Raw genomic sequence first — 13,909 nt, 5'->3', positions numbered from 1 at the left:
TGCTGTCAACAATAACAATAATAGAGATGGTTACCAGAGCAGTTCCTATGTGCCAGGTGCCATTCTAAACATTTTGCATGTTAAATTTGATATTAAATTTGATAGTGACAATATATTAGTGATGAAGAATGATAGTCCTGAGTTAGTGAAAACAATAAAAAATGCATACAGTTTTGCTGTTTAGATTCTCTCTCTGCTGAATTTTCATGAACTAAGGAACAAAATTGCCATCTATAAAGTACTGCTGGAAATTTCTCTTATGGTTATTATGTGTCCAATTTCTTCAAGCTAATTTCTTTTCATAGGAGGTGAAAGTAAATGTTAAATGTTTCTGATTATAAGGGTTTACTTTGTAGCACACCTGCTAAGTTAGGCTTCTGCAGTTTCGACTTTCTGTTGTGCAGATACCACATCACAGCTTTAGAATTCTGATTTTTGATCGTTTGTCCTAATTACTAAGTCTTTAATATTAACTACAAGTTTAAATATCATTTTAGCAATATAGAGGTTATGTAGGGAAGCTATTTTCATGTTTTGTGAATATGTCTAAGAATACACTATTTAGAACGGTACCCAGCACTTCACTTTCTTCAGATCCTAAACTTAGGAGTTTCTTAATTTATGATCCATGAACTTCCTTGGCTAAAAAGTGTAAATATGTGACCTAGAAGGTTGGAAAAATGTTAAAGTCTAGAATATTATCAGATTTTTTCATAATAGAGAGTTAAAATAAGAATGTACTTACACTACCAACCTCAAAGACCTATGCTTATTAATATGGGGACTGCTGTCCAGGAGGGCCACCGTATAAAGTAGATTAAATGCCAGAGCCTGTGGAAGATATTTAAAGTATAAACTAAAGTTTGGCAGCCACGTAGACATGTTTGCTGTGTGCAGACTAAGATTGTGAGGTCATACTTTCAAATACAAATTCAGAATTAATTGCAATGAATCAGTGTATTTATTTTTCCAGAGATTGTGTAGTTTCCTACAGTTTTGAACCCATGATATGGAAAGTTTAATGTTAAATAATTTGCCATTCACCTAAAAGTACACTAGAAAAATAGAACATAAGCAATGAATCATAAGGCTTTAGTGGTTCAGTGGTTTTTCTGACGGTAATCTTTCTCTGTTAGATGTATGTATATCTTGAAAGAGTCATAAAATTCATAAAAACATCCTGTGAGAGTCACAGATAGATTCATTCGTTGCACTTCCTGGCCTCCTACCAAGCAGCTTGTTTAGAATGGGAAGACTGAATGTATGAAAACCACACAAGACAGTTTGTTGAAAATAAAAACAATTCACACTCCAAACATCACATATACATATTTAGGATCCCAAATTTGGACTCTCATAAGCTACAAATACTTGAAAGAGTCCCTGTGTAGGCCCAGATTGGAGGTCTCATTACAATAAGGAAAGTGATCTTTGGTCCTAAAAAGGATGGGAGATTCATCCACCGTTTGTTATTATATTGTGGAAAACAACTTCAGGAAATAACTGGGAATTTATAAGAGGTCATTTTAAAGAGATTAGGGATTTTTTAGGGAAGGTCATTTTTGGCTATTCAAACATTTTTCCAGGTTTTGTATGTGCTTTCAGATGATTAAATAGATCAATAGGACTACGTGAAAGGAGAGGACAGAATTGAAGGGGAGGGCAAGGGTTTTTGGAATGCGCTTGGGAATCCCAAATTCAGCCCTGCTCTGTCCCCTGCTCCTATTCCAGCCCCACGACCCCTTTGGGATGAAGCAGCTTGGGTGTCTAATTGTGTTGGTTCTACGGCTGGCACTCTTCTGGTTCTGTCTAATTGTGTTGGTTCTAAGGCTGGCACTCTTCTGGTTATGTCTCACATGTTGTTAGAAAATTGATAACCTCATCCAGAACTGCACATTGCATTTACAGTGCTTCTCTCTACACATTGCATTTACAGTGCTTCTCTATACCCCCACTTCCTGGTCTCAAACGACTTCACTTCTGACTTCATTTTTTATTCATAGGTGGTAGTAGTGATCATCTTTGTCTAATAAGCTCCTGATTGAGAAGTGAGCAGAATACATATATGTCAACACACAGTGCTGTACATTTTCTAGCCATTTCCTAGCTATTTATAGCATCGGGGTTTTGTTTTGTTTTGTTTTTTGCTTTGATATAATATTCCATGTTTAACTGGTTTGATAAATTAGGGTAAAAGTTGAGATACTAAAAATAGATGTGTTACTACTAAGATGCTAAACATGGTTTCAGTTCAGTATCTTTTGAAAAAGTTCAGTATGAAATCTGTTTAGTAATAAAGTTAGACTGTCTAGGGACATCACCATGTCTGTCAGTTCTTATCTGAGTCCTACTTAGAAATCCTTAAAAACATTTTTAGAATGCACATGGTTTTGTCTAAATGAAACTTCTAGTTTTCAGGGTCAAAATACTTATCCATAATGTTTGAAGGACTTGGTATAATGTAACAATATCCTCAATCTAATTTCTCAACACTAAAGAAGTTCTGTGACTACATAAGCTGCTTCTGCATCTGAGAACCCACGCCAAGTTCTTGCTCCCTTGTGTCTGCTGCTCCGTTTACAAAAAGGTGGGGGTGGGAGCAGTAGGAAGATGTTTTCGGAATAATCATGTTTATTTTCCATGTGCTAGATGTGGAGGCTGGATCTTTGCCATTTCCTGAACAGTTAATTAGCAAGCTGCTTACCTGCAGTGGTCTGCAGATTCATTGATGCCACACCCTGCTCTCCTGAAGGATTGCCATGGTGGCTGCGGGCAAAGACTGGACAGGCAGATTCAGAATTCAGAAAACAGCATATTCCTGAGTGAGACTAGATGGCTTTTTGCTTTCTAATATAAAGTCCAGATCATATGAACTCAGGCTTTGGAGATTAGCGTAACTGTCTTGATAAGTTTGCTCTCTTTGCATCTCTGTGACAAGGTCTTTCTGCCTGTGGTAGCCCTCGGGAGAAGTGATGTGCAGAAGGGACCACCAGGAAGATCGTGCCAGAATGATTGCTTTTATTTAAAATCTACCATCCGTTAACTTAGAGGTTAAGCTGCCACCTACATTTGGCAGTGTTATATGCTTCTGTTTTCTCACTGTTAAAACATTTGCACATATAATTTAAGATTATAGAGTATACATACTCTATCAGCAATAGTATAAATATTTTACCATAGGGCTAATACTGCAGACCTTTTTTCCTAAAGCAGTAAAGTATCTTGGACCAAATTTCCCTGGTTATATTACCACATGCATTTATCTCCTATTAAAGTTTGCATTGACTTTAGATAATATTTCCAGTAGTAGAAAGATGCTAATGAAATATAAAGGGCAACTTGCGGCCCAATAAAATTACACGATGAGGTGCTTCAACTGTTGAACACACTGAAGTAAATGCTGAGCTGGTTATGTCCTTCGTGATTTTATTTGTATTGAGTTCATTTGAATCTTTCCAAGTTGGCCTCTGTGTGTCTGCTTTATTTCAGTAGCCTTAGGAGGAGTACCACAAATCTAAACCTAAGAATAAAGGGTGAGATTAAAGCATGTTACTCTGAATCTACATCATTTTGGGTAAAATGTGATCTTCATTACTACTTTCATATATATAGGTTTCTAAAATTTGTTGATATCAGTCATTAATGCTGAACCAGAAGAGTTGAGGTGGATTCATCTGTCATCACTGTGGGCTCCTGGGGGTATGGCTGGCTTGAGTCTGTTTAGATTGCTTCCAAGCCCTTTCTGTTGATTTTGTCCATTTTCGCTACAGCCCCTATGTGAGTTGGTGTTACATTGCTGTTGGCCAAAAGCATGAACTGCCCTAGAGATTTAAATTCTAATATTTACTTGCCAGGTGCTAATGGGCAAAATCATAACCCAAAATGAAAATATAGTATATCAAATAGCTTTTTTTCTGCTGTGAATTCAGTTGGCATCTGGATATTGGAATAGACCCAATTAAAAATCCAAGCATCTTGGCAACTTCATTGCTACATCTTGGTATTTAAATTACAGCAGTATTAGAGATATAAACCAAACATACCTTATCTAACATCCCCCAAAACTCGTCAATTCTAATTCTAGTTAGAAAGTCTTCAAGACTCCTGTCTAAAGCTTTGATTTGTAATAAATAGGATTAATTAAGTTTGTGCATTTGTGAATAGAATCTTTGTTTTTAAGAACTCTGCAAAGAATAGCATTGGTTATTGATAATTTCATTACTTTTTTTTTTCTGAGACAGGGTGTTGGTCTGTCGCCCAGGCTGGAGTGCAGTGGTGTGTGTGATCTCGGCTCAGTGTAGCCTCCGTCTCTGGGGCTCAGGCGCTCCTCCCGCCTTGGCCTTTCAAAGTGCTGGGACTACACGCGTGAGGCACTGCGCCCGGCCCGCTTGGTAATTTCAGTAGCAAAACTGAGTATTCGCCTGTGGAATGCTGGTTGGTGTAAGTTGCTAATTAGCAGTAACCCATTAATTCAATTCGATAAACCTGCTGGGTTTTGTGTTTCGTTCGTGTCATTTGTGAAGCCTGGCAGGAAGAGTGGAGCCCCGCGCTGTGGTGCCTGTGTGCGTGCGTTTTAAAGCGTGTTGGAAACGTCTATAATGGCAGCCACGCGGCCTTGGCCACCCCGAGCTCACGGCCGCAGCCCGGCCCGGGCCCCCTGGACGTCCGGCCTGTCTCCGCCTTCCTGGTACGAGGCGGCCGAGGGAGCAGAGCGGCCGGGACTGCGCTGTGGCCGGACGGCGGGTGAGGCTTCTTTCAACAAGGCGAGTTTCAGTGAGAAATGTGTGATGCTTTTGATGTTGCAACAGAACATTGTTTCTAAGATGATGTATTTTGCATGTTTGGCACTGGGTGGGGCGCTCATCTTTTGACTCCGCTATTGAGGTAGAGGCGGGAGAGGAGGAAGCAGCTTTCCCTAATAGCCGCACACCCTTGCCCTGTCAGTTTACCATTGCCATGGCAACACCCAGAAGTTGCCGCCCCCTTTCCACGGCAACACCCTTATTCTAGAAATCTCTGCATAATCTGTCACTTAATTTGCATATAATAGTGGGTATAAATGTGAGTGCAGCTCTGTCGTGTCCCCAGCTGCTGTCCTGGGCCCTCTGCCTTTGGGGTCACTGTGGTTGCTCCTGAGCTTCAGTGGGACTAGAAGCTGCCGCCCAGAAGCAGCGGGGAAGAAACCTTTCTGGGCAAAGCCATGACCCCTCCGAGGCTAAGCCCCAGTTTGGAGGCTCACCTGCCTTGCATCATTCCAGCCTGTCCCAGAGGCAGATCAGGCTGCATCTCCTCAGGGTGAGCACCTGTGGCCTCAAACGGGCTTAGGACGCGGGGCCATTGCTGGGAGAGGCAGATTAGGCTGGGAGTCTGGACTCCGTTCCTAGCATCTGCTACCTCAGGACAGAGACGAAAATGCTATAAAATGTGTAACCGTGTGATAACAACTCTCCTGAGAAAGGAAAGGGGATGCTTCTGAGGAGAATCGCTGCTCCCCACAGAACTCCCCAGCGATCCCAGATGGGAGAAGCTGAGCTGCGCTGGCGCTGCCCTCACCCCGGGGGTGAAACGTGGCTGAGATTTCCACAGGTGACAGAAACCAGGCAGTGATTCAACTCGTATTTGACTTTCACATTCTCCAACAATGTTCTTCAATCTGGGAAGGGTAGAAAATTGAAGTCAAAGGTAAGGAGAGTTAAAACATGAGATCATTTCAAAGTGGATGCAGCCTTGAAGCCCAAATGAATTACATGCTCCAGTTTGAAAGCTGCTGCAGGTGTGATTGCAGAACCGCACGGTGGCCCCGGAATGGGGAACTGCTGCTGAAAGGTCAGAAAGGGTGGGGACTGAATTTCGGGTAAGAGGACGCCAGCGGTTCTGGAGCAGGCGGCCTTCAGCTACGCCTGCGTTCACACGTACATTATTTCAGACTCACCCCACGTTTACATCTCTAAGCCCATCCGAGCCATGACAGCGCGAACCTCTCCCTCCCCCAGCTCAAGGCCTCTGGGCCCCCAGGACAGAGGACAGGAGAAGAGACAGCCCCTCCTAGCTCAGGGGTGCCGGGACCCCGTGATGGCTGCTGTGCCTCTGCTGAGGTGCCAGGTGAGAGCCGAGACTTCCGCTCCGCTCCACCAGCTCCGTCTGTCTCCAGGCGCAGTCAGTCGTGTTCTCCAATCCCTTCTGAGGTCCCATCTTACCTGGAAAGGCTTGTTGCCTTGTGTTTGGGACTTTTTATTCTGTGCTTTTCTTTTGGATATTAAATTTCATATCCACTCTTGCTTGTCACTCAGACCTTGCAGCCCTCTCCCTTCCATTGGAACACTCTAGTCATTTCTGTTTTCAACTAAGAACCAGCCTCATTCATGGTGAGAAATTAATGCTCCCTGGCTGTGGTTAGCAGACAGTATCAAACCGTGCAATCTGTTAAGATCCATTCAAACACAGACCTCCGAAGTGATTTATTGTTCCGCATATTCTGGTCATACGGCGTTTTCAAATCATAGGTAAACAGGACTGTGTGTGTGTGTGCAAAAGAATGATTGTGCCCAGCAATCTCGGTAAACAGGTCAACTAAGAGCCCAAAATATATTTCTAGAGTGCTTACATCCAGAAGTGAGTACTGATTTGCTTTTAATTAATATTTGGAATGCATGGGGTACCAGGAGGACCCAACTATGAAGTATTTATGTGGGTGGTGAGACTAGGAGTGATTTTGTTGTGTTTTTTTATATTTTAAAAATTTTCTAAACTGAATGTGCGTTTAGTCCTCTAAAAATAATAAGTAATGTCCCATTTAACAGTGCTACCAGTTGGAAAAAGTGATTAACGTCATTTATCCATTGATTTATTGTATATAAAGCTGTTGCTGTCATTGTTGAAATTAGGTGTTGCCAGATTGTGCAAGTATCAAAGCTTGAAGTTCAAGAAGAAAAAAAAGTGGGTCATCAGATTGGTTGTTGATCACTCCAACAGCAAAGTTCTAGGCAATTAATGTTTTTGTTACTTTTGAAACATAAGTGCAAGGAATTAACAAAAAGTGTGCAGGGCAGGGACAGCTCCTCCGCCCTGGCCTCATACCGATGTTCTTGAAGTTTGCTTTGTCTTCCCTGCTGCTTGCGTTTGCTGAGCAGAAAGTGAGGTGTGTGCTCCACAGGAGTGGTTCATGCAAGTGATGCTGCCCTGGCCCCGCACCCTGAGGTGAGGAGACGGCATTGGGGCAGGCAACGGGCCAGGAGACAGCAAGCAAGTATTTTTCCTGTATGTGGAATCATATTTAATAATTGTTGAAGAAAAAAGTCTTCACACCACACGTAGCAAGTTTGAATAGAGCTCTCTGATTACCTTGGTCCCATGGCTGACCAGTGACCGCCATTATGCCTGCAGAGATGGGATGGTGAGCCATCATTTCTCCTTCCTCTTTCGTGATACCATCAGTGGCTTAGTCTCCGTGTGTCCATCAGATCCTCCCCAATGCTGGGGATAAAACATGAATGAAATGGAGTTACCCCTCAAAGAGCTCCCAGCTCTAAAGCCATGACCCTGTGCTCCATCAACACACAGGAGCAAGGGGAAGGCAGATGTTCTGGGAGGAGCAGAGAAGGCTTCACAGAGGGAGGCAGCACAGCTGACCCCAAGTGTGAAGGGAAGCTGTGGGGGAAGTGCAGAGCGGTCCCTTTCAGGTGGAGCAACAGCACAAGATACCTTTGAGATGTAGACGTGTGAGAGGCACAGCTGTTTGAGGAGCATTGAAGAGTTTAGGGGCACAGTATTGGACTTCAGGGTTAAGTTCAGGATCTGGGATCAGAGTCTGATAAGTTTAAAGGTTCTTGAAATAATTCTGGTAAATAGATGTGGTAAGACAGTGCAGCAGTACAGGTGCAAAAGCTTCAGAAGCCTTCCTCTTTCTCCTCTCATCCTCTTCCTTCCCTCTCAGCCCTAAATTGAGGCAGAGTGAAGAGGGCTCCAACTGGCAGGGGAAGGACTGACAGGTGGTGCTTGGAGTCGGCTGTGGAGCCAAACAGGGTGGTGAGGAAAGTTCCCCTGGGGAAGGTGAGAATGGCCCCTGTCAGTGCGAGTGGGGCTGGGAGGTTGAGAGGTAGCTGTGAAGGGGCATCGGTCCTGGAGATGGGAGAGGGCACCTGTGTGGGGAAGAAGGTGGTGGTGGTGATGGAAGGTTGGTGGTTATATTCAGGGGACTGATCAGCATGTAAGTATATTAAAGATAATGGGAGCAGGTTTCTTACAAATAAGGAAAGGAAGAATCAATAGAGAGGTAAATGTGTGTGTGCACATGTGTGTCTGTATGTGAGAAAGAGAAAGATCATCCCCAAGACCACCCTCAGGTTTAGTGAGGTTCAGAAAGAACTCACAGGCCTCAGAAGTCATCTACTCAGGGGACACTGTAAGAGGGAAAGGCACAAGGCAAAGGCTGCAGGAAGCCTGTGTGAGTTCTGAACTTCCTCTCCCAGGGCAGTCATGCAGGATGCTCCTGACTGCGCCGCAGTGAGCTGCGATGATGTGTGAGGTGTTGTCTGTCAGGATGCTGGCCTGAGCCTGAGTCCTGTGTGTGGTTTGGGGAATTGGTCCCATAGACACACAGGAGGCTACAGAACCCTGGAAGAAAATCGGGGGTTCATTGTAAGTCACATCATTTGTATGAATTGTCCAGAAATTGTCCGGACAAAAGGGTGCAGGTGATGCACGTTTCTAAGTGTGCGAAACACTCATGCTACAGTGTTCAACTTTTTTGGCTTCTGTGGACCACAGTGGAAGAATTGTCTTGGGCCACACGTAAAATACACTAATAATAGCTGATGAGCTAAAAAAAAAAAAAAAAAAAAAAAAAAAAGTCCATGCATAATTTTCATGATAATCTTATTAAAAAGTGGGCAAAGGACATGAGTAGACATTTTTCAAAAGAAGACATACATATGGCCAACAGGTATATGTAAAAATGCTCAACATCACTAATCATCAGAGAAATGCAAATTAAAACCACAACAAGATATCTCATCCTACCCTAGTCAGAAGGGCTGTTATTTAAAAAGTCCAAAAACAGATGTTGGCGAGGATGCAGAGAGGAAACTCTTATACACTGTGGGAATGTAAATTGGTACAACCTCTATGGAAAACTGGAGATTTCTCAAAGAATTAAAGATAGAACTACCATTTGGTCCAGCAATCTTCCTACTGTGTATCTACCTAAAGGAAAAGAAATCCACATATCAAAAAGATACATGCACTCATATGTTTATCACAGTACTATTCACAATAGCAAAGATATAGAAACTAGCTTGAGTGTCCATCAGTGGATGACTGGATAAAGAAAATGTGGTGTGTATATATATATATACACATACACACACACACATATACACACACAGTGGAATACTATCCAGTCATAACAAAGAATAAAATAATGTCTTTAGTGACAACATGGATAGATTAGAGGCCGGTATCTTAAACATGTCAGACCCCAAAAGACAAATATCATGTGTTCTCACTCACAAGTGGTAGCTAAAAAATGTGTGCACATGGATGTAGAGTGGAATGACAGACATTGGAGACTTGGAAGGGTGAGAGGGCAGGAGGTAGGTGGGTGATGAGAACTTAAGGGGTACAGTGTATGTTATTTGGGTGACGATACTACAAAAGCCCTGACTTGACTGGCACACTTTGTATGCATATATCCAATTATGCACGGACTTTTTTTTTTTTTTTAAAGATCATCAGCTGTCGTTAGTGTGTGCATGCTGAATAGGGTATCCAAAACGATACTTGTACCCCACAGATTTATACAAATAAAAAAATGGTTACTAGTAAGGATGACTAAGATTTCTGCTTAGATTACTACTGCAGTAGCATTCATCTAAGACATTCTTTGTCCAAAATACTTTCAAATACAAAAATCATGATTCCAAGAAAGTGAAGACACAGGATGCTCAGAGAAAGGATTGCCTGTTTCTCACTGATTGTCTTTCTATGGGTCAGTGGCGCTTAGCAGGGAATATTCCCTTCAATATTTTCAACAGCAACTTGAGTGACCCTTTACATGTAAGACTTTTAATTCCAAATTTTTGTTTGTGTGTTTGTTTTTTTGAGACGGAGTCTGGCTCTGTCGCCCAGGCTGGAGTGCAGTGGTGTGATCTCGGCTCACTGCAAGCTCTGCCTCCCAGGTTCACGCCATTCTCCTGCCTCAGCCTCCCAAGTAGCTGGGACTTCAGGCGCACGCCACCATGCCCGGCTAATTTTTTGTATTTGTAGTAGAGATGGGGTTTCACTGTGTTAGCCAGGATGGTCTCAATCTCCAGATCTTGTGATCTGCCCGCCTTGGCCTCCCAAAGTGCTGGGATTACAGGCATGTGCCACCACGCCTGGCTAGTTTTGTATTTTTAGTAGAGACAGGGTTTCTCCATGTTGGTCAGGCTGGTCTCGAACTTCCAACCTCAGGTGATCCATCTGCCTCGGCCTCCCAAAGTGCTGGGATTACAGATGTGAGCCACCGCACCCGGCCTAATTCCAGTTTTTGACTGAGGAGTGAAGTCACTTACACTGGATGACAGAGTCCTATTGCTGACTAGAATAGACAGTGAAGGTGCATCCCAGAATAAATAAAAGGTGGTGGATGGTGTCTTTCCTTACCCAGACTGTGTGGATAAACATTGCATTTTTATTTATTTATTTTTTTTTGAGACCGATTCTCACTCTGTCGCCCAGGCTGGAGTGCAGTGGTGCAGTCATAGCTCACTGCAGCCTTGACCTCCTAGGATCAAGTGATCTTCCCACCTCAGCCACCTGAGTAGCTGGGACTACTTTTTAAATTTTAGGCGAAGAGAATATGTACTTGGCTAATTACAAAAACTTTTTTTTTTTTTTTGTAGAGACAAGGTCTGTGTTGCCCAGGTTGGTCTTGAACCCCTGAGCTCAAGAGATCCACCTTGGCCTCCCAAAGTGATAGGATTACAGGCGTGAACCACCACACTCAGCCTGCATTTCTGAAAACTGATAGATGGGGTGAGAAAAACACTGAAGCCAGAACATACAGGTGTGAATTACGGCTCTGAGAAGTATTTGTGTGATATTAGAAATATTAATGTGCCTTCATTTTCTCATCTGAAAAGTAATGGTAAATGATAATTCACAGTATCCTCTTTCTGGCTCTGTTTTTCTTGTCATTTATTGATAAATGAATTATGTGTTACCTTTTGTTTGTTGCCTGTTTCTGCAGCATGAGCTGCAAGGAAACATTGGTTTACTCATCCACACTAAGTAGGATCGTCAGTAACTGAACATCAGAGAGAACACGACAGCCTCTGAACAAAGAGCTTATGCTGGCATGGGAAACAAATGCAAAACCGTCGTGGCAAGTGGAGGACATGAAGTCGGGGTTTCAGTGTTTTTCCCTGTTGCCTGTTACCACCCGTTATGCGGAAGTAGATTTGGGACTCAGGTACTCTTACTAGCTTGTGTGGTGCCCTCTGCGGCCCGGTTCTGGATATGCAGCCCAGTTACTGAACGTAGGTTTGGGGCTCAGATCCTGTCATCCACGTGTGTGGTGCCCTCTGCAGTCTGGTTCTGTGCAGTTCTCTTTTTATGACTGGTAGTCTCTGTGGCCCAGTTCTGTGGAGGTGGTTTTCCATCTCTGATTCTCTCATCGGTGTGTGCTGGTCTTTGGAGTCTAATTAATTGGAAGTTGATTTTGGATATTCTCCTCATTCGTGTGTGGTGCTCCCAGTGGTCTGGCTTTGTGGAAGTCGATTTTGGATTGTGATCCTGTCATACATTTGGCATTCTGCCGTCCCCTCGTATGAGGTATGTTTGGCACTGTGCCCTTCTTACGCTGCAGTCTTACGAGAAAGGAGGTTCCACACTCTGATCCTTTCATCTGTACATTTGGGTCTCTGCAGTGTGGCCTCAGGTGGGTTTCACATAGGGTGTGTAATTTGGCTCTGAAGAGGTAAGACAGACTCCTCTGTCATCACGGCCATGTTGCTTAATAGCTCACATGACAGTCTACTGGAAGTCCAATTCTTGTAAAAGAGCGCTTGCCCGGCACTTTTTCTTGAGAGCAAGGGGACTCAAGTCAAGAAATAATGTGTTTATCTTCAAAGCTCACTGTGAAAGCAAATTTGGAAAATGGAACTCATTTTCTGGGTTGCAAGACCAATGATGAATCACGTTGTTTGCTGCTTATTACTGTTAGAGTTTATGTCTCTCCTTGGGAATATGGCTCAGTATTGAAAACATTCTCAATACCCTCAAGTTGCTTTTTTTTTCCCCTATGAGGATAAAGGAGAATAAAACACAAGATAATTGAGGGAAAGTAAGAGGGAAAAAAGAATTTGTATATTGATTTGGAGTGTCTTCAGGAATAAATAGGAGATGTTCAAGGCAGAAAGGAGAACGTTAAGAAGACTAGGTGTGGAGGCGGAGCTTGCAGTGAGCTGAGATCCGGCCACTGCACTCCAGCCCGGGCGACAGAGTGAGACTCCGTCTCAAAAAAAAAAAAAAAAAAAGAAGACTAGGTGTATAGATGTGGCACCAGAATGGTGGTGGTGGGAGATAATTCAAAAAATAGCATTTGTGCACTTAGGAAATACTTTTACAGGTTACCTGATGTGAAATTACAATACTGATACCAGCACAACATCCTAGAGGGAAATCCTGTGTGCTTGTTGGATAGGGTCTTGATCATCAAGTCCAACTTTATAGGCAAGTCCTATAAGCTTTGGGGATTAGCCAGTGGTTCTCAAATGTGATTCCTGTACCAGCAGCATCAGCATCTACTGGGAACTTGTTAGAAATGAAAATTCTCGGTCGGGCTCGGTGGCTCATGCCTGTAATCGCAGCACTTTGGGAGGCCGAGGCAGGCGGATCATAAGTTCAGGAGATTGAGACCATCCTGGCTAACACAGTGGAACACAGTCTCTACTAAAATACAAAAAAGTTAGCCAGGCCTGGTGGCAGGTGCCTGTAGTCCCAGCTACTTGGGAGGCTGAGGTGGGAGAATGGCATGAACCTGGGAGGCGGAGGTTGCAGTGAGCCAAGATTGCGCCACTGCACTCCAGCCTGGGCCACAGAGCGAGACTCCGTCTCAAAAAAAAAAAAAGAAAATTCTCAAACCCCACCCAAGTTCCTTAAGTCAGAGCCTGTGGGGTAATCCAGGTACTCTATTTGTTTTGTTTTGTTTTTTGAGACGGAGCTCGCTCTGCTGCCCAGGCTGGAGTGCAGTGGTGTGATCTTGGCTAACTGCAACCTCAGCCTCCCAGGTTCAAGTGATTCTCCAGTCCCAGTCTTCAGAGTAGCTGGGAGTGCAGGTGCACACCACCGCACCCAGCTAGTTTTTTGTATTTTTAGTAGAGCTGGCGTTTCCCCATCTTGGCCAGGCTGGTCTCGAACTCCTGACTTCAGGCAATCTGCCCGCCTTGGCCTCCCAAAGTGCTGGGAATACAGGCATGCGCCACTGTGCCTGGCCAGCAGGTACTCTTTAAACAAGCTGTTCGAGGGGTCTAGGGTTCACCCTCCAGTCTGTTTGAAACAGGAGGTCCTTGAGCTCACGCTGAGCAGCTTACCTTTCCAGAAAAGGGCAAGCTGGACATCAGCTAAGTAGGTTCATCCTTTCAGTAGGGATGGTACACAGTAAGTATCTTAGTGCATTTGGGTGGTCATTAGTTCAGCCTGCCAGCATTTTAATAAACTATTCAGGCCATGTGAGTTTTAGTGCTGCCATAAAAAACTTCATACTGGTGCCAACTCTTAAAATGCAAGGATCAAAAGTTGACCCTATCACACTTGGTTCATACTTGCATCCTTTAAAAACATTCCACAGAGGTGCAGGTAACTTACATGTCCTTCTGTTGGAAAATTTAGATTTTCGCTAAAATGGATTTCATAACAATCATGGCATTTT

This window comes from Macaca thibetana, chromosome 18, assembly GCF_024542745.1.
Source record: "Macaca thibetana thibetana isolate TM-01 chromosome 18, ASM2454274v1, whole genome shotgun sequence".
NCBI lineage: Eukaryota > Metazoa > Chordata > Mammalia > Primates > Cercopithecidae > Macaca > Macaca thibetana.
This window is presented reverse-complemented; position numbering follows the sequence as displayed.